Source organism: Grus americana, chromosome 4, assembly GCF_028858705.1.
Source record: "Grus americana isolate bGruAme1 chromosome 4, bGruAme1.mat, whole genome shotgun sequence".
Lineage (NCBI taxonomy): Eukaryota > Metazoa > Chordata > Aves > Gruiformes > Gruidae > Grus > Grus americana.
The window spans coordinates 60,535,413-60,561,713 of record NC_072855.1 but is presented as its reverse complement, the minus strand read 5'-3'; positions in this window follow the sequence as shown (position 1 = coordinate 60,561,713).

The window sequence follows — 26,301 nt, the reverse complement described above, 5'->3', positions numbered from 1 at the left end:
TGATAACACTTAAGCACCTTAGCACTGAGCAGGAATTCTTCGTGTTTATCTTTCAAGTGGAAGGATCTCTAACTATCTAAAGCATTTCTAGCGGTACCAATATTTGCCTTCAGTCTGCGTTCATGTGGAGTTGTGGAGAATCTGGGATGAGATCTTAAAAGAGCCTATCACTTTGTAATATTGTCTCAGGAGAAAATTTTTCTGTGCATCATATCTGTGATAGTTTATTGATCAGAATGAGCCAACTTTCAAAGGAGAAGATAATGCCATACATTTTACTTACAATATTTGTGCAGCTGCTAAACAACTGCCCACAGTGCAGTCCCTGGTAGTGGCAGGTGGAGAGTGCTCTGTTCTCAAAGATACCAGGTCTTTCACTTTCTGTTGATACATTGTACAAACAAAACAGCGTTTTCCATTAGGGCAAGTCCTCATTTGCCTTACAAGCCAGCAAGGATGGAGAATTCATGGTCCCTGGCACAAACATGGCCTGCAATCCAATTTCATGTGACCTGTGATGATTTAATTTTCTATGCTATAGCAGATTAACACTATCAGGTGCATTAAAATATGGTTGGCCAAAGGTGTTAGAAGGAACTTTTGGCTCTCAATAAGGAAAAGATTTGCCACCTCTGTGGTGTAGAAAGAAAGAAAAATGTAAGGCAAAATCCTCATTTTGATACTTCCACTAGAGTATAGAAAAGCACAAAGTTGCCCTTCTGACCATGGATTATGCTATTAAAGATAGGGTATCCTATAGGTGGAATTCCCAGTAAATAGAATTATGCTTTCTGTCTTTGGAGAGGGAGAGAAGATCTGCAGGAATTAACAGAAGGTCTCAAAGCACATCAGTGCTTACCACCTGTCTTTCAATGACACACACACACTGTTTCTGGCATTTCTCATGCTTTTGCACAATTAAGACAGACCCTTCCTCTCTCCCTACCCCCAGCCACTGATACTACAGTCATTTAGAGGAGGTCACGGACCTGGCCAGACTTCTGTGCAAGCTGCTACTGTGGGAATCCCGGAGCTATGGGAGCCTGAGAAAAAAGAGAAAAACCAAAGCCAACAAACCCTCAGGTTTACTCTGCTCATTTGAAAGTCAGGCAGAAGGGGAAAGGGCAGAACTCATTCTGGGCTAAAAGGTATAGCAAATGAGTTCAGGAGAACCATTAGTGTGATGGTAAGTATGTGTCCAGGGCTTTACTTTCCTTTGATACCATGAACATCTGTTAGCAACGGTGACCACTAGCAAATACTCATTAGCAGAAGGCAGAGTGTTGTCATTTTCTTTTTTTGTACCTACTTTCTAATATACTTGCAGACACGCATGCATATATATTGGAGTTAGTGAAGCTGCATTATATCGTAAGAGGTTTTGCATCTCTTTGCAATGGAACATGTGGTGTGGGTTTTTTCCCTTTCTTTCTCCATTCCCTATGCCCAACCTTTCACTCCAGCATTAAAGCTGTTTAAGTAAAATTCAAATAAAGGAATATGCTAGAATTGGAAAGATAATTATAAGGCCAAAATCCCTCACACACCACTGGATTCTTTCCCTCCTGATGCGGACTCTGGATTTGCCTGTGAAAGCGAAGAAAAAGCTTTCTTTGGTTCATTGTCATTAAACCAGTTAGAGTCTGCAAATCCTGTACAGTCAAGACAACAGCGGGATTATGTTTGAATCATAAGAATGAGCAATGTGTTCTGCTTAATTACAGAAGTTACAGAAGCAAAGGATTTATAGACTGCCCCGTCTATCTCCCCTCCAGTGCAGGATTGTTCTCTCCAAAGTGCTGCTTAAGTTTTTTTCTATGTAGCGTTACATGCGCCACGTGATGGATCATCCACTGCTTTACTGGGGGTCTTGCACCACTTCTTAATGGGTTCAAGGGTGTAGTAGAGCCCACTATTTTTAAAACAGCATTGGTTGCCAGCAGATCATGTTCTCAATCTGGACTTTGAGAAATTCGTTTATCTTAGCATGTACTCATCTGGGGCTATCAAAGCTGGATAAAAAGATGGGCAGGTGCCCTAACTCACTATCAAGATGTTTTCCCTGGAACTTAATTTTCACTTTAGTTTTAAAATTTCATTGGAGAGCTCATCCTCATTATTTCCTTCTGAGAATTCAAATGTAGTTCCCCCTATCACTCATGTTCATAACCTCTGGTTTCTTAGTCTTTCCCTACTGTTTTGTTAATGTGGACTTTATCTGTAAAACGGTGCTTCTCTTCGATCACACTTCAGCTGGTAGGAAATTTCCTGTGCTTTGAGAAAGTCCATTGCAGGAAGTTTTGGAGTTCTTAAAAAAAAACCACCAAAACTCAAACTTGGCACTTTTTTGGGTTTTTTCTTTTTTTTTCTTTTTTTTTCTCTTTTTTTTTTCTCCCCATAAACCTGAAAACTTTTTCTCTTAGAGGTTTTATGGGTAGTATTTGGTGTTTTCTTTTTTCCTGAATAAAAGGCTGAAGTTTTTTTTTATAGATAAGAAGACTTTTTTCCCTGTCTGTAGTTGCACAGATTTGTGGGCAGTTGAATGCCTTCTCCCAGATGTCAGCAGTTTAGATATAAACCCTTATTAACCCATCCTAGCTCTCTCTCCTCCTAGATGTGTCACTGAGAAGCACATGAGAAATTCTGGCCGATACTTTGTCCTGCAATCCACTGTTACCTATTCATCTAGGCTCTTGCTATTGTTCGTCCAAGACCTGTTTCAGTTTTGTTTCTTTCAAGTTTTTATTCTTTCGCTAAGGATATAAGTGCTTGATTACTTTTTCCCAAGCACTCACTTCATGAACTTGCTCAACATATTTCTGACAATGGTGGGGTTTTTAGTGGCTTCCCCACCCCCAACCAAAAATTTTAATGTTTTATTAAGCTATGGAAGTGTTTTTCTCACAAGCCTTTTGGGTTTCCAGTTTTCAAAGACTGCAAACTCTCAGTTTTTGTATAATCCAGAAGGAAGAAAACTCCTAATTTGAGGAAAGCAAACCCCACCCCTCTCCCTAAAACCACCGACCCCCCACGAGTAGAAAAAGTCTACGTGCGTAATATATCCCAAGAAAAATGGTTGACATTTTCTGAACAATTTCTGTGTCATTCCAGCTGACTCAGATTTTGATCTTGAGTCTCTGCATGCCTTTCTCTCCTTGTAAAGATGAGTCTATTATACTTTTGCTCCCTGACATTCAGAGCGTCCCTGACATTCACATTGAATACTGTCTGTAAAATGTTATTAGCAAGATGCTTATTCTACTTTTAAGTTGCTCCAAATGTTTGAACAGGAACATTTGCAGTTTTGCTCCTTAAAAACAAGCTGCTTATAAACTGAAAACTAAAACAGCAGAGGATAGAAATTGTTATCCCTATGTTACGGATGAAGCTGAAGGACTGAAGGTCAGTTACTGCTAACATACTGTTAATATATGCCTCCAGAAAGGAGCCTACTGAAAGAAGAGCTTTTTGAAGTTCCACTGCCATAATGGCCCACCAGTATCACTACTAGCATCTCCCAGTGCTTCAGAGGGTGCCACAGAGAGCTCAGGGTTTGGCAGCTAAGCAGATGCCACGGTAGCATGTAGTCTGTCAGAAAAGTGCGTTTCTCAGCCCCTAAGATGTTGGACCAGATCTACCAAGGGGTTTAGTATTTCAAAAGCAGACTGGCCTTACCAGGGATTAAGAAATGTATCTCCTGCAAGTTGGCTGTGTTAATCATCTTTATTTTTAATAGGCTTTATGTACCTATGCTTTTGGAAACACCCATGGCCTCTGTATGCATATAAAGGGCCCTTGCTGCTCTGGTTCATGCTGCCCACCTTTGCTTCGATCTCAGGAATGCTGTTTCTTGGCCAAGCCAAGCATTGGCTCTAAAAACTAGCTGAATTGTAAGATGAGGATCCACATAATTTAGATTAGCTTTCTGAGGTACGTGTTTTGTCTAACCCCATGTGTCCTCTGTGGGCCAAAAAAGGAAAAAAAAAAAAGAGACTCTTCCAGAAGGCAGTTCATCACAAGTCAGGACTGGATGAGATGCCTATGTCTGTATTCTCTATTGAAGGAGCCTAGGACAACTAATTTATACAAGAGTTAAACCTACCTCAGTTATTTTGTCCTGTGTTACAGCTTCTGAATTGAAGGAATAGGAATTCCCTGTGCTCAGTCCTGTGCTTGTGGCGCTCTGGAATGATTTCAGATAAGTATCATGATGAAAACAAGAAAAGGCACAGACATCCTAAGAGAAACATGCTGTTTTTCTGGAACCTTTATGTAAAATAGTGCTCCTTTGGTTACTCTGGAAGGTTGAACCTTAGGGTTCAGCTTAGGGTATCTCTGTTTATGGTGGTACCTTAAGCTATCTAGGAAGAGAGAAGATTTAATCATCCCTCTAGGTCATATTTTCACATCCCAGTAGAACAAAATCCTGGGACAATTCTTTATGACACCATTTGCCATGACAGGGAGAGTCTTTAAAATGATTAGAGACACCATTTGCTACAGTGATCAGTCAATAAGCAGGGAGAGAAGCTAACTTTATCAGTAGCCTGAAGTATAATTCTAGAGTTGCACTCTGCCAGAGTGGAAGTAAATAAAATGCTAGTGTTACAATCCATGGAAATAGTTAGAATCACAAAGCAGCCATCTTTTCTATAAACTGGATCAGCCAGAGGCAAAATGCTTTCATCAGTCACTGATTGCCAGACCTTTTTTTTTTTTTTTCCTTTCTGTATTCAGAAGGCTTTGGAAAGTGGATAAAGAGAAATGTTCTGCTTCAAAGTGTTCAAATATCAGTTCCTGCAGGCACTCTCTGGGGATTAGAGTATTGTTTAGCAACTCCCTGATTGGGGGATTTGGAAACCTGAACTACAGGACTGCACTCATGCTAGAAAATATTTATTGTTGTTGGCAAAGCAGCAGCAGAAGCTCTTGGGCCAAGTTTTTTGACTTTGTAAGAAGTCCAAGGCACCTTTAGAGAAACAGTATCTTGGATTCAGGTTACAGGCAGCATCAGTGTTGAAAACTTTATAGGGCTTCTTTCCTTTGCTGGAGCAGTGGTAAGCCTCTTCCCTGATCTTCTTACTACGTGCTTTTATGTTAGTGGAAACTTCTACCATAGTGGCTGTGCTAAGGCAGGAGTTGTTCCTCCAGCTGTGGTGTGCAGAGTCCTGTGGTGAGGCATAGTCACTGAGACCTTCCTTGACTTTTTTTTTCAGTAATTTTCTCTGGAGCTCTTAGTCTCTATCAATGTATGTCATCAAATAAGAGCCCGGAGAACTTGTTCCTCTGTGGCACCCACCCAAACCACGGCAAAACTTGGTGGTAGTAGCTAAGTGTCACTTTGTTAAGGCCATAATACTACAGAAACTTGTAGGAGTTATGTTTTCAACACATAGGACTGGGAATCCTCAAGCATTGCAACTCTGAAGTGGTACCCTGCAGTATTGACCTCTGATCGACTCCTTTCGATGCCTGGGAGTGACAACACCTTCTGTGGGAGTTAGGTCAAGATGAAACATGTCTTATCAGCATAGATTCTGTATCTTCTACAGCCATTTCTTGTATTTGGTATTGTAGGAAGGATGTTTATTAGAAGGTAAATCAACAGGCTCTATTTTGGCATCATCTTGAAGGGACTTCCTTTGCCAGTGCTTCCTTTGGCTCACTCAATATGCTCATCTTCACATGGGAAACTATTTGAAAAATAGTGTTTTAATCTGAGCGTAACACATTCCTCAGCTGGTTGATGCTCTTGGAAAACCGTCAGCACTACTGTGTCCTAGAGATATCAAGAAGGTATGTGGAGATGGAAGATTGAGTTACTGCTAGTGATGGGAAGTGGTTTTAAATAAGTTTATTTAGTTAATATAAAAACTACACTTTGAAAATAACCTGTATATTGTGTCATGACACACAGCAAAGCAGATGCTCCCTTTTGTTGGTAATCTATCACACATTTTTATGGTTTCTGTCACCTGTTTACAAGTTTGGAGATTGCAAAATAGGGCAGCAAACATTAGATAGGACTATGTTTCCTGAGAGCACCCCCTGTCTTCTATCTCATTTCAAACATGGGCAACTCCTTTACTTTATGAATGGTAGCCACTTATATACATGGTAAATAGTGAGCATCCTCACTGATGTAAGTTGATCCAGTGCCACTGCAGCTTTAGTCCCATTGCAAGTAAATTACAGGCAGTGTGGTCATTTTGAGTAGGAGACATTAATCCAAATCGGTGACAACTCACAGCTTAAATTCCCTTATAATTCCAGTCTGACCCAAGGAGCTACTGACAGCTTTTAAAAACTCAGTCTAACATTTTACATTTTTGGGTAGCTTAAATAATTTTTGTTTAGTTTTGTTTTAGTGGTTTTCTTCTTTCTAGTTAAAATTCCTGAAAATAATGAACCCCTATCAGCTTGCAGAAAAGAATCTTTGTTCTTCATTGAAACTCTCAATAGTGAGAGTCTTGGGTCTTCTGTGAAGAGCATAATTTTTTTAAATCCTAAGTTGGATTCAGTAAGGCAAGTACAACTACTTCGTTCCTTAAAAACAAAACAGGGGGGAAAAAAAAAACCAAACCCAAAAACTAACCCATAAACTGTCATGAATTTTCAAGTCTGGCATGTGACAGGTCTGCAGTTTCAGAAAGGGGAGTTTTACACTTCTGGGAAGCCATGATCCCATGGCAGCCTTCCCATCATGAAGTATTCCTGTCTTGTCAAAGAAGCTTTGAAAGGAACAAATGCTATTTCATCAGCATCTTGAAAAAGTCTGTGTTAGTTGCATTTTGTGTATGCTTTAAATAACATAGAGAAATTATGTTATATGATGGCCTAGTAATTAAAGGGCATAGGTGGCTGTCATCTTTGTAACATTGCCTTGCTGGTGTCTGTCTAGCTGCCAGAAGTTTTTTGTGTTGCTGAGCACGGAATTTCCCCATAGGCAAAATCCTGTCCATCTTTTATTCTGTACCATAGAAAGGACAAAGAGTTTGTTCCAAGTTATGCTGTCCCTTTTTCAGGCGTCTTCCAAAAATTAGGCCAGAAGAGATGAGCCTCCTGCAGATGGTACATGTGTTTATTCTGAAGGGCTGACAGCCAGTTTGCTGCCATTCCGTGATCTATGCTGTGGTGACATGGATTTTTGCCACATGCAGATTTTTCTGGTGTTTCACTATATTTCCAAAGAAAAATAGTTTAGGAAAAAGAAAGCAAACTCAGCAGCGTTGCTGTTATGAGTTTGAATGTGTAGGCAACCTTAATCTCTGTTACATGGCTGTATTTTGATCTTGCATCTAGTCAAGAAACTGTATAGCTCTGTCCCAACTAACTGTTACCTGGTGTCTTAAAATGTCCAGGCAGATTGATTCTGTAAGGGGCAATTTCCATTCCACATGCCTTTCTCTTCTCATCTAGATTCAAATATGAGACAGAAAATTGCAGTTTTATATTACTTATTTCCTGAAAAGAAAACCCTTTATTATTGGATAAGTAGTGTCTTGAAGTCCTATTCATTATTTGATGGACCTATGTGCAGTTACTGTATGCCACTGATTCTCTGTGCTGATATTTTCTGATATTTGTTATTTTTATATGTAAAGAGTTCACCAGAGAAAGCCCGCCTTGGATAAACGTAACAAAGGATTTCAGTGACTGTTGCTAAACTGTCTCTCTCTTTCTCTCCTCTGTATTAATATTCAGTCCTTTTCATGTAGCATATAGCTACAATTCATTGTGCACAAGAAATAACAATAAGACGAAATATTGAGATGATTCCATCATCAGCAGAGAATCCTAGCCTTAGGGAAGCATTTAAGTAGCATTCTTTTAAGGTTCTGTTTAGAACCAAATTATGAGGTTTTTCTCCTTTCAGAAGCCATGTATAGGGTGTGAGCTTACAGCGGGAGATTAACTACTAACGCACTGTGAGAGGAGCCTTGATGGAGTTTACAGGAACATCCCTGCCATTGTGTGATGCCTGTAGCGTTGGGGACTAGGAGGTCTAAGCAAGTGACAGAGGTGACTGCAGAACCCCTGGAATATCACACTGCCAAGTAGATGTACCTGTCAATACTAACCCAACAGGAGAAATATATGTTGGCTTTTCTAAACCAGCAAGCTAGGACTTGTCTTCACTTAGTGTTAAGCTGAGGTCACTAATCTCTCTTGCATGCAAAAATGTCTGTGAGTGTCAATAATAGTCAGACTGCAGCTGGATGATATGGAGACGTGTGCATGGAGTTTCAGAGCTGCTCAAGCGACTTACTACCTTACCTCAAGTGATGAAAGATTTTTCCATACTTAATGCTAGCCCCACCTTTGTTTCAAAACCCTATGTCCTTCAGACTTCTCTGCACCTCCCAGGGTTGGTTTTCAAACATCAAGGAGCTCGTACCTTTATGTAGGTGATTCATTCCTTCCCTATCACTTCTCTCCTGACATTTGAAATTGGATTTTGCAGAGGTACCACTTGCTTCTAACTGATAAGAAATGTTTGTTTCTGGCAAGATGGATTTTCTGTCTTGCTCCTCTCCTCTCTGCCTTTATTTGACCCCTTTTGCATTGTTCTTGCTGTTCTTTGTCTTCATTTTTGTCTCCTTTCTCCCCCCACTTTTCTTGTCTACTTTTTCTCTACTTTCTCCTCTGTTCTTCATGTGTCCCTTCAGTCTCCTTTCACAGACATTTCTGTTGCTCATCCCACTTGCCCAAATCCCTCAGCATGGAGCTGGTGCAGTGGCTATACAGATTGCAGAGAAGAAAGTCCAGCTCCCTCCTGCCAGCTCTGGCCTGTGTGTCACAGTCAGCTCTGGGTCTCTTTTCCAGAAGCATGTTGGTTTCATTGGCTTTTTCAGTAGAAATTTTTTTTTTTCCAGTCAAAAATTGGTTTGGTTGGTTGGGACCAGCATGTGGTTTAAGAGATCCTGGTTCAAGCTGTTGCCTTCAGATTTCCAGAGGGGACTTATGCCCTGGTCATTATTTCTTGTTAGAATTTCATTTTGTATAAATAATTAAAGGCTAGTTGAAGCCAAACAAACTCTAGGCCAAACAAATTGTAGGTTAGGCATTCACCTGGAACAAGGAGACCACAGGGGCATTAATGAATTAGCCACTGGGCTAGCTGCCACTCTGTAGTCTTTCACTGTTTTATTTTCCAAATGAAATCTGTTTTCTGTTGTGCCCTTTCTTCTCTTCCCAAAGTGCAGGAGAAATAAATGCCATGTTTGGAAGTGGAGAGTTCCTTTCTCCTATCCACTGGGTGTAGGCATGAGTTTCTTAGAAAGACCAGATATGGATTAGCCCAAGCTCTGGGTTACTCTATGATCTTGCTCTGTCTTGTATGAGTCTAGGGAAGTTATGCTTTTCCAGGGAGAGTAGGAGGGTGTCAGGAGGGGATTTCTACTGAGAGTGGAGTAAAGCAGAGCTGGAGTCCAAAAACCTTGCATCGGTCTCACTCGAAGGAGTTAGAACAGCAGTCTGGATCATGAGACTGGGTAGGGCAGAGACAAATGAATAAATGGAGCTGAAAGATGAGTGATGGGGGAAAAAAAGGAGGGAGGGAGGGTAGCCAGGTATGCTGAGATAGCTACTGTTCCCAGCTGAGAAGACACAGCAAGATTCAGTATCAGGGAAGATGGAGATACTGAAGTGTGTAGGGTCTGGATCAGAGTGCTGGAAGTGGAAATACATTGCTGTGGTGTGTGGGGCAGCAAAGAAGTGGGCCTGGGAGGGGTTGGAGCTTGAAGCCACGTGCAGAGGCTGCTTGGCAACGCTTCAGGCTCTGCCTCGGTGTGTCTTGAGTGATTTTTCTACCCTGTGCACTTCAGGGCTTACAGGACAGGCTAAGGGAGAAGGAGAAAGGCAGCCTGCTGAGATCCTGCAGGCCTTCTCACGGTGGGCTGTGTCGCTGCCCAAGCATCCTTGGCAGCCTGCCTTTGTTAGTTGAGCTTGTCAGGCTCACACCAGCACCTTTCAGAGCTGAAAGAGATCTGAACTGTATGGCTCCTTTGTTTAATAGGAATCACAGAGGCAAAACCAAGAGCAGCAATACTGAAAAGCAACCCCCCGTTAACTTCCTCTTTAATATAATCTTTTCTTATGTGTGTGTGCTTGACTGTGACTCTCAAAGGATAATTCATTAAAAAATTTTCTTAGAAAATGTAGTCACATGAAGTGACTTGCAATCTCACTACTGTCACTGTACTGTTCATTCAGGATGAGAGACTTTTATCGAGTCTTTAATTTATCTCAAAGCTTTATTCCATCATTGCTCTATTTCCAATTCCATTTTCATAATAACAGGACTTTCTTTTATTTACATTGGTGAAGCCTTGAATTCATAAACTGTCAGAGTGATTTTAATGTAGAATAAGGCTTTATCACTGCATATAAATATATTTAGCCTGAGATTCATTCTGAGTAACCTTTTGTGGGCTCAGAATAAATGTAACACTTTTTATGTGTACATACCACTAGATTTAAAATGAGATTTATGATATTCATTGCCATTGTTAGAGAATGGGGGGAAATATGGGGAATACTTTCCCAATATTTAAAGCTGCACCACTTTTAAATAATAAAACATTCTCTCCTATTTCAAAGTAATTTTATACATACATTTAAAAAACACTGTGAGTTTGTCTACTGCATTTGTAAGTTTTTATACCTAGCCAGAAAAAAGACACTTTGGAAAATGTATTTTATTCATTATTGTTTGTATTAAAATACAGTCTGTGGACCATGACCAGCATCAAAGCCTCGCTGTGTGCTTTGTGCTGAGCATTACTGGGTAAGGAATAGTTCATGGCAGAGAAGGTACAGTTGGATATTCCTGGCAGAAAACATTTTCTCATTCTTCTTCCCTGTTTTGCAAGCAGGATATTGTCACACACAGACATTCAGCCTCCTATTTCAGTGTCTCATTACCAACTGAGAAACACAGGTTTCTGAGGGAGCTTAGCCAAGGTCACAAAGAAAGTTTACAGCAGAGCTGGGAACTAGACCCAGATTCCCACCAGGTCCAGCATGCACATTGACTTGGCTAAAACTTCCTTGAGCATCTTGCCTGCTGCTGGATTTTTCCTTTGGCTTGTTCAATTTTATTGGCAAACTTGTTTGGTCCCCTCCTTGATCAGATACTGCTGATGTTACCCTTTCTCTTGGAAAAGTTTGGAGAAGTTGTGTCTGGTGCTATTAGCTCTGCAGGAAACGTTCCAATTGATTTATCAATTGTGCTGTAAAATGAACTGTGCAACTGCTGTATTTTTATTAGAGAAGTGACACAGACAAATTTTGTCACGAGAATCGCTCGATAGCTGTTTCACCAGGAGCTAGGAGTGCCTTTCAAGCAAGAGCGCCTCTCAGTTATGGATATCCTGTCTTCTTTTTAGTTTTCTTGTCACAAAAAATATATGGTAACTACCAGCTTACGTGAAATTGTTAGTGGCTGAGGCTTTCTGACCTGCATGGAGGAACTACAGAAAGACCTGAGGGAACGGTGGGTTAGCAAGCCTGTGCATCCAAGTTGCTTTCGTGCTGTTTAAGGGAAAGGTGAGTTCTGGTGGAAAGTAACGCTGCTAGGATGACACTGTGGGTACAGGGGTTGAAATAGCTGGTCACACCCATTTTCTCTGTATGAAACATTGACAGTGTTTAGCCTGTGATGTCCATCTCCTTGAGGATCTGTACCCAGTGTCTAAAGGTCTGCAAAAAGCAACAGAAAGAAGCAAGCATTATGTAGGTAGACTGCAAGTGAATGCACAGGGACTTGCAGCTTCTGTGGAAAATGCCTGGTGATGCACAGATTGGAGAATATTGGAAACTGCTGCACATATACGCAACTGTCATTTTTGCACACAGAATACAAAGGTGTGAGTTGTATCTCCTATATGCATTACATGCGCATGAGTGGATGTTTTGGTTTTAGTACATCTTCATGAGCCCGTGCTTTCTGTGCACACTGCGTGTGGCTGATGGGTGGTTTCCGTGTGTGCCCCGTGTAGTCGAACACACATTTTCTATAGACAATACCTGATCTTTTTCATTATTATGGAGTCAGGATTCCTGGGGAGACTATTACTGAGCTTTTCTGGGTCAGACCCTGTCATGATAAATATCAGTGATGTTCCTCCAAAGTCAATGTACTGGCACTGATTTAAGGTTTGACCTCTTCTTACCTATATTCTTTTGTGAATGTGTTTCTGTCACTAATGTACTCCACTAACTGCCTGGTAGATATATTGGAATAGGTTACCAATGAACTTATTTCATGGCTGCTTTTAGAAAATGCATTTCTCAGACTATTTTTGATTACCTTTGTTCTCTCCTTTCTGGCAGATTGTGCTTTTGATGTGTTTGTAATCGTGTATTATTCCTTCAAGGAAGCGTTTGGAATCTCCTTTCACTTCTAAGGCAAGCTGTCAGCTCTAGGGCTGTTCCCAGTTTTGCACTCTTGCTTTGCATACTTTTAATTTAAAGGGCAACTGCTTTTTTCTTTCTTTCTTTTTTGGGGGGGGCTGTGAGGGTTTGTTGTTGTTTTTCCTTTTTTGGGTTTTCTTCCTTCCCAGTAGCGGGAGCTTTGTTCTATGATTAGTATCCTGATTGGCAGATAATGGAATTGAGCCACAGTCCCTTAAGTGCAAGAGCTTGCTCATTACCCATTGCATCTGGCTGTATTTCATAGTATTATAAAGAGATTTTATTTTGCCTGGGTAAAAAGAGCCAGTAATTGAATTCATGCTAAAATATTTATTTTCCTACTCATTCTATTCAACACTAGCAGATGGCTGATAGGCACACAGTGCTTAAAACTTTGAATGAGATTTGTAATGTATCTTAAAAAAAAAATCTGGATGTCTTTTTGATTCAGGCTTGATACAAAGTGGAAGATTTCTGGGTATTGTCTAGTTTGCATTCAAAGTGTAACTGGGACAAGCCCCAGTGACAACAAAGAACTGGAAAGGTTTTGGGGTTTTTTTCTTTCTTTTTTTTTTCCCCCTGGATTCTGAAGCCAGTTGGGAGTGTTATGGTAATCTAGTCAGATCACTTGAATGTCATAGAAATTTCATCCAGAGATTCTTGTCTTGCAGCATCTTTCAGGATTGATTTGGCATAACTGTGAGTTTAGCTATAGACCACCTGGACAGTTTCTTGACACTTGGGCACATATAGGCAGTGTATTTCAGTGGATTCTTGACATTAATAACTAAAAACACCAGTGTGAAAATTGTTTGCAAAGGAGGAGGGCCTGTTACTTCCCTAGAGCAGATTCAGAAACATTTTTACTATGGAAAGCACTTAAGGCATGTGGAAGGAGTTCAGATACATATCTCTGGTTATGCCCCAGTCCCAGCAGACTACTTGGACCACATTCGGAGCACAACAAAGCATAAAAGTTGAATTCATCTGCAGGAACAGGGGCATGCGACAACCCCTACGTGCTATCTCACTTCATGACTAAGCATCTTCCTCCTCTGGTGCCCGTGGTGGAATAATTTATGCAGTGTCACTTCTGCCATTACTGAGCAGCTTTCATGAAGGCTTTCTCTGAGGCTGTGCACAGTAAGAGCTGGGTGGTCTCACTGTGGAGGTGCAAGCTGAGAGAGTGGCACGCCATCCTTATCACTGTTACTCAGTGGGGTGTCCTGGCACCACACAAAATAGCGAAACTCAAAAAAAAAAATAAATCCTACCAAAGTCTATGCATATACTCCTCTCTGTGAATTTGGCTGAAGTGTCTCATTAATTCTGCCAGGAGATTGATTTTTTTGCCCTAGTTCTGCTCTAAAGCACAGAGCTGGCATTTTTACGACTTCTTTCAGGCCTGAAATGGTGGTTACTCCAAACAGGAGGACAGTGGTGGAACCAGCTCCGGAGCAGAGTTTTTGCGAGCAGCTGGGGCCATAACATAGGAATGGAGAGCGGCTGTGTCAGATCAGCCCAAATGCCTGTCTCGCCCAGTACTGTCTTCCCAGCAAGGGCCCCTTGCAGATGCTCAGGGAGGGAGTTCAGCAAACATAACATGTTTTGAATGACCTGTCCCTTGGATAGATTCCTGGCAGTCACTGGCTAAGCGGCTGCCTTGAACAGGGGTTGCAACTGGGCCGCTGTATTTAGTAGTACCTGAGGGACCTGTGCTCTAGGATTTTCGCTAATCCATTTTTTAATCCACTTATTTTTCAGCTTGTGTAATATCCCGTTGTGCCGTATGGAAGGAGTACCTCTTGTTTCTTTTGAACTTGCTGCATTGTCGTTTCCCTAGATGCCTCCATCTCGCTGATAGGAAAAGCAGCAAATAATAGTTTCATATTCATCTTCCCCCACTCGTCATCCTACAAACCTCTATTAAAATACCCCTCTGCCATCTTCCCTCCAAGCTCAGCTGTCTGTATCTGTAGAGCCTCTTCTTAAACAAAACAGTCTTGATTATTTTTGATATCCCTCTTTTCTAGTCCGTATCCTTCTTGAGATGGGGTGGTCAGAACAGTGCTTGAAGCCTTGATGCTGGTGCACTGGGAACATAGATGGAGATGTAATGAGAGCGCTACAAGTGAGTGTATCCCTAAATATTTTTCCATGGAAGGAACACAGACATCAGCAATAATCATCCCTGTCTTAAAAATATATCCTTCTTGTGGCTACTTGCAGAGCTGATAGGTCATCTTGAGAGATTTACAATGATATGATTTTCTTATACCGTAGGTAAAGAAATCTCAGATGTACAAAATGAAAGATATTCTGAACTGCCTTTAAATTCCTCGTGCTCAGAATAAGAAGCCTCAAAAATATTAAATACTTGAGTCACTTATTAGGGACAGCATTTTTATCTGCCATATCTTGATTTAAATTGAATGTGTCATGTGGCATTAAGCAAAATGTGAATTGTATCTTGAAAGACAGCATAACTCATAAATAGTGTAGCCATAAGCCAGTTGATGGCTTACTTATAACCAGGCAAATCTAATATCCTGCTTAGCTGTAGGGTATGTTATTTTCTGTATATACTCCACACTCCTGTAATTGTTTGTTGTAGAGGATGGTGAATTTGCCAGTTGCCATGAGCTCATTTCTTGCCTTAATGCAGTTAATATAGATGAATATATTTTTAAGGATTCTTTGAAATGTCGCTCATATTTTAACAGTTTTCTGAATATAATCTTCCCATGGCAGAGAGAATCTTTGGAGAAAATGACTACAGGCCAAAATATTTATTGAATTACAGACTATTTATCACTGAGTTTATTTAAAAAGATCCATATGAGGCTTCAAATTTTTTGGCCAGTCTCAGAAAGATATACAACTAGATATGAAATTTCTTGCAAAGTAAACTACCTCATAACAAATGGCTTTATTGAAATTTGCTCAGAAAGATTTAAAGGTGAATGCCAGGAAAAATTATATTGTAACCATAGTCTGGCTTTTCTGTCAGGAGAAGACACAAAAAGCATATTTCAGAAGCAGTTGCAAGGATTAATATGAAAAATAACGTTACATCCATGTATATATATTTGAACTGAGTATGAAATGCTCATTCAATCAAGAAATAAAAAATTAACTGTGTAACTTTCACTTATTTGACACGCATCTAAACAAAACATTGGATATTGTAGAAATAATTCCATGAAATAAAAATAATAGTAATATTATAGATTTTAATACTTCTGAATACAAAATCTAAAATATTCTGATCAGTTCATGGGCCTTTCATAAGTACCAGTATTTGCTGACACCAGAAACTAACTGTTTTGTGTTTTTTTACCAGGGCAGGTTTTATAAATGCCTTGAGGAATAAATCACCAAACCCATTTACTCATCTTCTAAGCAGCAGAAGGAAATAATTGACAACGAAATAGGAAGGTGTACTTTAGACAACTTAATGATATAAAGTAAGTTGCAGAGAATGATTTTACCATTAAAATGCCTTGGGAGTCTCAAAGTTCTGATATAAACTACCACTACTGTTTTTTTAAAAAATTATTTTTAAAAGAAAAGTGTTTGCAATTAAATGTAAAGTCACATGCATGCACACACACAAATAGGAAGCATTTAAAAAATTGAAGAGCATTCTGTCTTTCAGAGATTGCTTAACTTCCAGCTTTGCTTTTGAATGCACCACAATCATTTATGTCATTAGGACCGTGTAAAAGGACCTTTCAGGTGAGTGTAAATCACTATATGCCTGTACCCTTAATCAGATGTAACACCTACCGGTCAATGACATATATCAGTGGAGGAAAAAGTGCTACTGTATGTTTCATTTCTGTGCTAGAGAAAGAAAACTAGGAAAGCCTGAGGTTGGGAATTGGAAGAGGAACACATGGTGGGTTTCACCTTTCACTCGCCCTCTTTATGATGAAGTAGCTCCAAATAAAACAAGAGGCCGCTCTACTTGTGAATGCCCATTCCTCATGTAGAACATCCTTGCTCCTTGATTAATGGCACATTTCCCTATGATTTATAACCATGCCTGCATTCAGGTGGCATCAGAATAGCAAGGGAAAAAAAAAAAAAAAAGAGAGTCCCATTTATTAATAGGGAAACTGTATAGCTGCTTGTTGGGTTTTGCTCAGATTCCCATAACCACTATCAGCATGAGAAGCAAAATATGTCCCAAACAGAAAGGGCCAAATGAAGGTTCAGCACTGGCTGGCTATGAGCCACACCACGTGTCTGGCTTGAGTCTGAGCCCATGGCTTTCAGTCACCGGCACTCTGGCACTTACTGTGTCCTGCCGTAACAGCCTGGGCTTTGTGTCGTCTGGTGGGACTTGTGTCTTGTCCTTCTGCTCAGCACAGGAAATGCTTTTAAGTAGAAACTGAAGGGTTGTAGAAGAGAGCATGGCAAAGGAGCAGCAAACAACAGTGGGAAGAGGTAGATTTTACTTTAGAAGGAAGGAATGGTTTTAAATAGTATTTTTATCCCATTTTTGCCAAGGCTTATGGCAGAAAGACAGTAGCTGTGTCTGATCCCTCTCAAACGGCCTGATGATGGTTTCTCTGTTGAGGAGGACCCCCACTTTCTTTTGAACGTCTGATAAATCTTTCATATATTTATTTATCTTGTTAGTGTAATTAGTTACTTAGAACATGTTTTAAATCTGATAAAATGACATAAGCAGTTAGCTTTATGCAGTTGCACTGTCTGCCTTCCTAAAGGTATCGCAGCAAGCTTGGTGGAGGGCATGGGAAGCAGCCAAGGCTGACAGTGCCGACTGCAGCTGGAAAAGTTGCCTGTGCTGCTCTGCAGCTGATTTCCAGTGCAGACTGGTATCAACAACTGTGTATGGACATGACTGACAGTTGCAATGGCAGCTTTAACCTTTTGCTTTGTTTAGAGTTAGCTGTGTCCCCTCCAGCTCTTCCTCGTTCAGCAGACCTGAAGAGGTGTTTCGGGGGGGTTCAGATGTGGCTTTAACAGGGCATTGATATTCTTCTACTCGATGCTCAAACTGACATTTAGACAAACGAAAGAGGGATATTACCAAGTGCTCGGGTGACCTGAGTCATGGCAGCCTCCATTGCTGCAGGGTGCCTGGGAGCACAGTCCCACTTACCTGATTACCTGCTCTGCAGAGAGAGGTCTGGCTTGCTGGGAAAAGAAAAATTGGCATGCAGCTTCAAATAGGAGCTGGGGATTGAAACTGTATTTAATCCAGTGAGGTGCCTGGTAACGTTGGTAAGTGAACAGATACCTTTGAAATGTGCTCCGTTGTACCTGTCCTGACACTTCTAGCCATCTGTCCTCAGTTTCATTTACCCATGGGACCTATCCACTGTGAGGCATCTCCTGTTGTGTGCCCAAGCTCATGGTACGAGTAGTGGACTGGGGTAGAAGGGCATTCTCAGGACACCTCTCAAAGGAGTTTCTGTGACATTTCCCTGCTACGGGAAGCAGGTTCTGTACAGCGTATAGAGTGTCCTCTGTATCTGTAGAAAAAAGCTTGGAAACAGGTGTGAGGAGCCCCTGTACTGTGCCATCTGCAGGCAGGCCCGAAGGATTAGAGTGGCCTTAATGTGGCATTAGGTTTGGTACATCACCTAGGAAGGCTGTCTGCAAGGTGCTCATGGGCCAGTGATTTCCACTGGCACTGGGAGCCCACAGCTTTCCAGAGATTTTGCAGCTGTAGCATTAGATGCCTGTGTGGAAAAACATGGAAAATCTAGAACTAACATTTTTGGAAACTGCTTTGATTATAGTGCATTTTAGCAAGGAACTGAGCTGCTCATAATTTTCTTGGTTGAATTAAGTGGAAGTAAGGCTGGAATACAGGATTTGTTGTTTGCCATTGCCAGTGTTGTCCTTGCCAGACTCAGTCATACTGGATAAAGTTTTGATGCTCCAGAGGTAAATGCAATACAGAAACCACTCTGATCTGTGTTTCTTCCTGTTTGAACATTATACAGACCCTCAAAATTATTTTAACATCAGATAAGTCTTCTTCATCTGTGAATTGATTGTATGAAAGAACTTTGTTTATACACAATTTTGTGCTTTGTTTCTGATCTTTACATTTCAATCTAGTTTATTTATATTAATTTTCTTATGAAGATACTTGAAATCTGCAAAGGAACAAAGAAGGACATATGCCAAAAGTTTGCCTTCAACACTTTTTTTAGTTGGTGTTAATTTTTGAGCCATTATTTGAGCAGCTGTCCAGGTCAGGAGAGTTCAAGCATGCTTCTGTGTCACTTGCACTCCGAGACTGCAGTGAAGGAAGAGAAGTCTGCAAATTATTAAGCATTTGGCAGTGCCTTCTAGTTGTATTAGGTTATAACTGCATCAGTTGCATGATTAAGAGGAAGTGACAGGTAAGCAAAATGAGAACAAAAGGCTCATGCTGTTAGAAGCAAATGTCACTGTGTCATACGTACTGTACATGTGTAGCAATGCTCTCTCTAAATATACGTACATACAAAACAAGATAGAACATCTGTGTATTTGTGGATACGTGTTCACATGTGTTTATACAGTTTGTGTGTTGTATACATTGATGCTTACCTCATGTATATGTACCTGTTTCTTCATGTGAAAACCAATACGCCCATGGAATTGTGGCACAGGTAGTAACAGTATGCTGGAGATGGAGCATAGTGATGCCTTCATGCAGCCCACTAGTCTATTCACTGGCTTAAAGTTTTTTTGTACAGGCTTTTTTTTTTTTCCCCCATTAAATGTTTTTTGGAAAGGTATTTATCAAACTTTTAAAGGTTTTGCTTCTTAGTTTTCTTACAAGCTCCAAGTGAATCCAAGTAAAATATGAAGGTTAAATAGTGAGAGTAGAAATTACTACATTTATAGCCTTGCTTTCTAAATGAGTATTCTTATGTATGTTGTATCATTTTAGAACAACATTTTTTAAAGTTACAAGTTCTACAACTATGTAGGAGAGCTTTCACAAATACACAGTGAGTGTGACAGTCTGGTAGATGTTGCTCTATAACACATGCAAGGGGATGGCAATACCTCAAGTTGGCAAGGCTGCTTGTCACTCCCAAGAGTCAAGGAGTTATCTCGTTAGGCTCACAGCCTGGAGTGAGTCAGAGAGGCAGAAGCCTGACAACCCATTTTGGAGTCTGTGAAGGAAGGTGAGATTGTATGAGGGTCTGACCAAAGTAAGTGTCTCTTCCTTCTGCCAGTCCGTGGCTGGGGAGAACAGAGTGCTGCTCACCTGTTGTTTCAGAATCAGTCATGCCAAGTTTACAGGCTGCTTCCAAAAAATCTCCACTTGGCTGAGAGCCACAGGACATAGCACATATTTCAGAGACATGAGAGTCATATAGAGGCAGAAGATGGTGAGGTTTCTTGGAGACCCCACTGTTACATTGCCAGGTGAGACCTGAGCTAGGCATACAACAGGACAAACTGGTGCTGTTGGTTTCCTGTTTGCATCCTTCCTCCCATATCTTGGGATATCAATTAATCAGCAGAAGATGAGGAGGACTGCCATACTGCCAGTCACTGAGCAAGGATGTGATACCTGAAATTCTTCAGTATCACCTGCAGGTTTAGCTATTCCATGTTGTTCTCTTGGCTCACACAGCAGTCCATGTTCCAGCCCTCCAGTTACCAGTATCAATGTCAGTGTGGTCCCATGTAACAGTGTTTGGGGTTGGGAGGAGAGTTCAGTTTATATTTTTAAAATATCAGAACATATATATATGCACACATATACACCATATATGAATGAAAGTGAAAACATGAAAAAGCAGAGATTGCAAGTTGAGGATTGAAAGTAAAACAATGTTCAGGAGATAAGATCACTTAAGTAATATTAATTCCCCTGTCTGTTTCTAACCAGTACTGTCATACACTGTTAATGGTTGCATTCACAGAGAAAGAAGGAGTGGGCTTTAATACCGGGGCTTCACACGAGATGTTCTCATAAATCCTAAAGAAGAGTGGAATTTTGCATCCTTGAGATGCCCAAGTTAAGTACATTTAGAAAATATATAGACTAGCTTGAGCCTGTCTCGTCGTATTTCCACAGGGATAAAATGAAAATGCCATTCAGCTTTCCTGCTACCATATATAAAGGTTAAATCTATGTATATCATTCACTCATAGGCGCTTTGGAAGGTTTCTTGTGCCGGTAACAGCAGTCAAAAGCTTTATGCTGCTGCTGGATAGGGTATTTTAATTTCTGTATATTTATAATAATAAAACCACAAAAAGACAAAGCTAACATCTCCCATTTTGTGAGTACTTAACATGTGTGCAAACACGTGAGAATGAGCCATTGCTTTTATTTCACTTCCAAAAAATTATCTTCTTAAAAATGTTCCCTTTGAATTTTCTAATCATGTGGCCAGAAAATCAAGACTGATGAAAACTCAAGTCGACAAGGAGAAAAATCTTCACTAATTTCTTTTCCCTAAAAAGAGACTATGGATGTTTAGTATTGACATACCTGCTTACAGATGGTTTGAAGCTGGCTTGAGTGCCTGACACCGAGGCACCAAAGCTGGTCAGCCAGGCTGTCAAGGATACGTTTCTGATTGCAATTGAAGTTAGTGGCTGAGCTTCTCTTTATTTCGCTGTAGCCGGAATTGCGCACAGGTGTCTGACTCTGCAACTTCATATCTTGGGATGCTTTGTTGATTAATATTGTACAAGAGATGTGTATCTTTTTTTCTAGCAAGCATACCTGTACAAGTCAAATATTAACGCCTAGGGTATTCTGTAAATAGCGTTCATAATCCTGCTCTGAAGCAACTTTCTGTGAAGCCATTTTCCACTCTGTTTCTTAGAGAAAAACAAATATGTAACAGAACTCTGAAACTCCTTTCCAATATTTCATTTGCCAGCTTTCAAGCGTCATCCTGGGAGCAATGAGACAAGAAAAGAGTCTTTTCTTCCTTCAAGGTCTGCAGTGAACAGTGTAAAGCCACGCACAATGGATTTGGAAGAAGCTTTATATATTATGACAAGCGAGTGTATCTCCAGGGTGCTCTGCTGTTGTGGAATGTAGTTATAAGCCAAATCATCCATTAAGTCACTGAATGTGGTAAAATTTCTCAAGTTCCTAGAGATGAAAAGCAGATGAAGAGACACCCATGCCTCAGTTCTTACGAATGCAATGAAGTACAATTATCAGCCTAAATTGTCCCTATTAATCAACAGTGTAATCTTGCAATGATAGCCTGTGTGAATCTGCAGAGCTTTGGGACTGTGTTGGGTGGAAGGAATCTGACTGACGTTTTTAGGGTCATGTACTTAATCTGAATCTCAAACTGTGCCAGCTGAAAAAAGAAAAGAAAGTATATGTATTCCTTGCTCCTGGGGAGGTGCTCACATGTTTAGGAAATGCATGATTATGATGCTGTTTCTACACAGAGGGAGAAATTTTTTTTATTATTCCAGTTTTCATCCTCTGCTAACTCACAGTTTCTCTTTTCTTACTAAGTCCTGAAATTCAGCCTTTCAAAATTTGCTATGCCAACTAAAGGAGGGGATGTCTCTCTGGCTGTATTATTTTTGTCATGCTGAAAATGATTTAGCATTGGCATACCTGCATCGATGTACATCCATACATTCATACATTCTTACCTTCACCTTGCCTTCCAGTATTGATTAAAGAATAGCCTGATAAAGATTTTTAAAATGAGGAGAATGAGCTGCCCTCTCACTGATAGTCAGAGGCCAGTACTGCTGTCAGTACTTTACTTGCAATGTCTGCCATCCAAGGGATAGTAAATACCTTCCTTAATCTTTTTTTAATTTGCTGTCAGCATGTGCGTACTTGTCTGAGTACTTTTCATACCTGTGATGTACTGCTTAGATTATATCTTTGACTTCAGAAGTTGTATTTTGTTAATCGTCTTTCATAGGAAAGGGAAACATTTAATAAAAAAAAAAAAAATAAAAAAAATTGCCAAGTTAATTAAGGATGAGAAACAAAATAAAGTGGAACAGCCTGACTAGGAGACAGAAAGTGTAGAGCAAACCCAGTATCAAATACTATGAGAATATCTTAGCAAAAAATGCACGGCAATAATCAAAATGGTTCATCATTAAAGTATGCCTGTAGAAATCTTTAAAATAGCCAGTGCACTAATTTTTTTGTTTAAATTTTTTGTTTGTTTGTTTGGTTGGTTGGTTTTTTTGTTTACTGGGGAAATCTTCATTATAAGGAATCTTTTCCATGTGCATTTAGGTACAGTGCCTTCCCAGGACGAGTCAGTAATTCCTCTCCTGACAAAGTTTGTTGTCTGGTTTAGAGAGAGGTGAAAGAGTGAAAAACAATCTGGCTGTAGAAAGGGGTAGCCAAAAAGCATGTGAGGGGGGGAATGGGGCTAATTCCCAGTGTGTCTCATGTTACATTGCTGCAAGACACAATCTCCAGTAGTAAAATGCCCTGCAGATGCCATAACTTGCTTCAGCATATGACATCCAATTTTGCAAGGTCTGATGACAGGCACAAAATTAACTTGGGCTGCTGCCGTAGGCATGCCTGGGAGCTGCTTACCAGTTCCAGCAGCATGTCAAGATATTTGCCCCATCTTTTTTGAAAGAGAAATAACCATCAGCATTGGCATTTGAAAGAGCACCAATAAATTCAGGTAGAAACTGAACAGCCGTTTCAGTAGTTTCCCTTGTATCTGAAGTTAAATTTTACTCTGGGTTTTTTATTAAACTCAAGTCCCTGAAGACAGGGAGGAAATACATAAATTTTTTATGACATTTGTTAAGGTTCTCTTTAAAATGATACAAAACAAAACCAACAGATTTAATTATGGTGAAAAATTGTGTTTCTATGGTCGCATGTTTCTGTCGTGTGTAAAATTCTATAGGTGGAATTTAGTTCTCTTAAAGTCTGATGAGACTGAGAAGTCCTATGAAGTTACTTTGTTTTCAGTAATACAGGGCCGTTCTGTAAAGGATTACATTTGAGAGATAACGTGCTTTGAAGAAGATCCTGTCTTCAGGTAACTGTTCCTGTAAGTGCAATTACTGTTTTCTGTGTATCACTCATATATAATTTGCTCTTATGATCTGATTTTTTAAAACAAAAAAGTCAAGCCTTAAACTACAGAACAGTGCAAAGTAATCCAAAAGAAGACCTCATAATACTTCTTGCATCCACCCTAATGAATCCTGATTAGGAACCTGTGCAGTGATTTTTGTCCTGATTGGCGGGAAATGGGTGAAGGAAATAACCAATTTTCAATCAACATAATTGGTTGCTCAGGAGGTTTGACATCTAGAGAAATGGCATTGCATCTTCTGCAGCTGTGTTAAGATTTTTCTGGAACAACAAATAAATCGTTGATAAGAATTGCACGTTTCCAAAAATGTTTACACTTATAGAAATGTCCCATGACAGGTATTATAATAATTATTAATGTTGTAGTCTTTTCAGTCATTATTAAAGCTCAGTAAGTCCAAATTCTATAAAAGATACTTTTAAAACCCAGTAAGTTCAACCCTCCTGCCCAACAAATAAGTTTCTGATTAACTTTCGTAGGTTTTGAGTACATTTTTTATTTGTTTATTGGGGATTCACTTCTGTAGTACACAATGGAGTGGTACCCAGAGCCTGGTTCACCCCGTCTTCATCTCAGTGTTGAGACATGCTATTTACATTACACCACCATTATGCAGTCTCACATATGGTTGACAGTGGTGATGAGCTAGAAGCAGAGCAAATGCAAATGGAAAAGCTATTCTGTTCCACAGAGTGTAATCTCTGTAGTGATACACTTTGGTCTTGAGCTGGCTATAAATCCATTAAAGTCCTAGAAGTCAAAGTGTCTGCGCAAGTTTAACCTAGCTGGGAACTTTGACCCAGCTTCGTAATTCATCATGCATTCAAAATGCATGGCTTGATGTTTTCCCACTCTAACCTGACTGCACTCAATAGATAAATAAAGAAATAGTAAATAGATTCCCATACAAAGCCAGTATAGCTTTTAACTGGTTTTAGCTGGGTTTTAGTGGTGTATGAGGAACAGAAATGGGACTATGTCTTTACTAAACATGTCAGTCTGAACCAATTCTACTGAAGTTTTTCCTGCTTAATATATCCCTGTGAATTGAAAGTAGCCCAAAGCCACCTCCTTGAACAAGCTAGCCAGCTTGCACAAGCTTGCACAGCTGAGCATGGGGCACCAGCCCTGGCTAAGACCTAGCCATATAATAACGGCACAGATTTGCCACTTCCCTGGCTCTGAATTGTGAAGTTGCAATTGGGTATGTGTGTCCCAGAGGAGAACATTTCTGGTTATACATGGTTGTACGCACATATCCTCGCGCATTCTTCCACTTCAGATTCTCCTCCCTTAAATCAGCCAAGGCATGGAATGGCCATGCTGTACCTAGGCATAAAACATTTTTGCCTTGCTGTGCTTCCCAAGTACTTCCCTTATCACCTTGAGCTGTCCACTCAAGTGTAAAGAGAAGTTTCACTGCCCACCTTCTAAAATTATAGTTTCCACCTATTAAAAGAAAGAGGCTCAAAATCCTTTTGAGAGGATAAATAGCACAGAATGCTTTGATTCATATCTGTGTGCTGGGAATTTCACACATCAAGTAAAATACCATGAATACATCATTATTTTGACAGCTTTGTGAAAAAGGAGGCAAGAGGATCGCATTACATGGATTTAATTTCTACAGTTTTACAGCTTTGTGTTTTGCAAAAGAATCAAATCCTGCCATCAGAGCTGAGCAGGTGGCAAACTGAAGGGCAAAGTGGAGATACTATATAAAGGCCTGTCAAATCTCATACTTGGTGTGCAAGCCCCCACCAAGGGCTCTCCAGCCAGAGTTCCTGTGTCTCTCACCTTCTCAGAATAGCAACTTTTGTCTTTTTTTTCAGGCTTGGCACTTCTCCAGCTGCAGGGGGGGGGGGGGGGCGGGCCCAGGAGAGGCTAGGTAGCCAGAACTGAGTTTCCCACCAAGACTGTTAGAGGCAAAAGAAAACAGCTGTACTTTCCCCACCAGAGGATAGTGGCATGCTCACCGCCATATGCCACCCAATGCAAGGAGTTTCATGGGCCAGCATTCAGGTAAGCTGAAAACCTGTCTGTAGATGCCAGGGCCAAATGTGGTGTTCATTTAGCATAAGGCTAAGTTTGAGTGAAAAACACAGTAGTGTCAGGGTGCCATGGAGATCCGAGCTGCCGTGAAGTACTATTTACGTTGAGGTAGGTGAAAGGAGACTGAGAAAAGGGTCCTTGGCTTCTCTGAGCAGTAGTACCCTTCCTTATCTCTCTGTGACTGTTGGCAAAGCTTGCCCACCCAAACATTTATGCAACTTGTTTGTAGAAAACCGTAGCTTTTAAAGCACTGAGGACATTTAACATTCTTTTTATTTCCCTTTGAGTCATGAATTTGGGCCTCTCTTTGTAATCAGAAAATGAGAAATATATTTCTAGAAAACAATGAGGTTTTTCCCTCTCCCATCCCATGGCTCCAGGATCTGGGCCTTTACAAAAATAAAAGGTACATGCATATATTTGGTTAGGATTTTTAACATAACCTTCTTCTTCACCTTTTGCTCTCAGTTGCCTTATGTTCCTGTTATCCTTCATCTGAGACAGTTTATGGTTGTAGCAAGCATGTCCTTGTGGAGTAGAAACCTGACCTCGTTTAACCTTTGGCATTGACCAGTATGTCAGTGGTGGTATTTCAATATTTTTGCTCCTGTGGCCAGCAGAACACAAAAATTGCAAGGATAATGTAGAAGCATAATTAAAACTAAAAGTGAACTGAAATTTTGTCAAAGCTCAGAAAACTTTTTGGTAAAGTTCACATTTTTATGGGCTTGTTATTTTGTACAAATCCATTTTCTTCTTTCCTGTC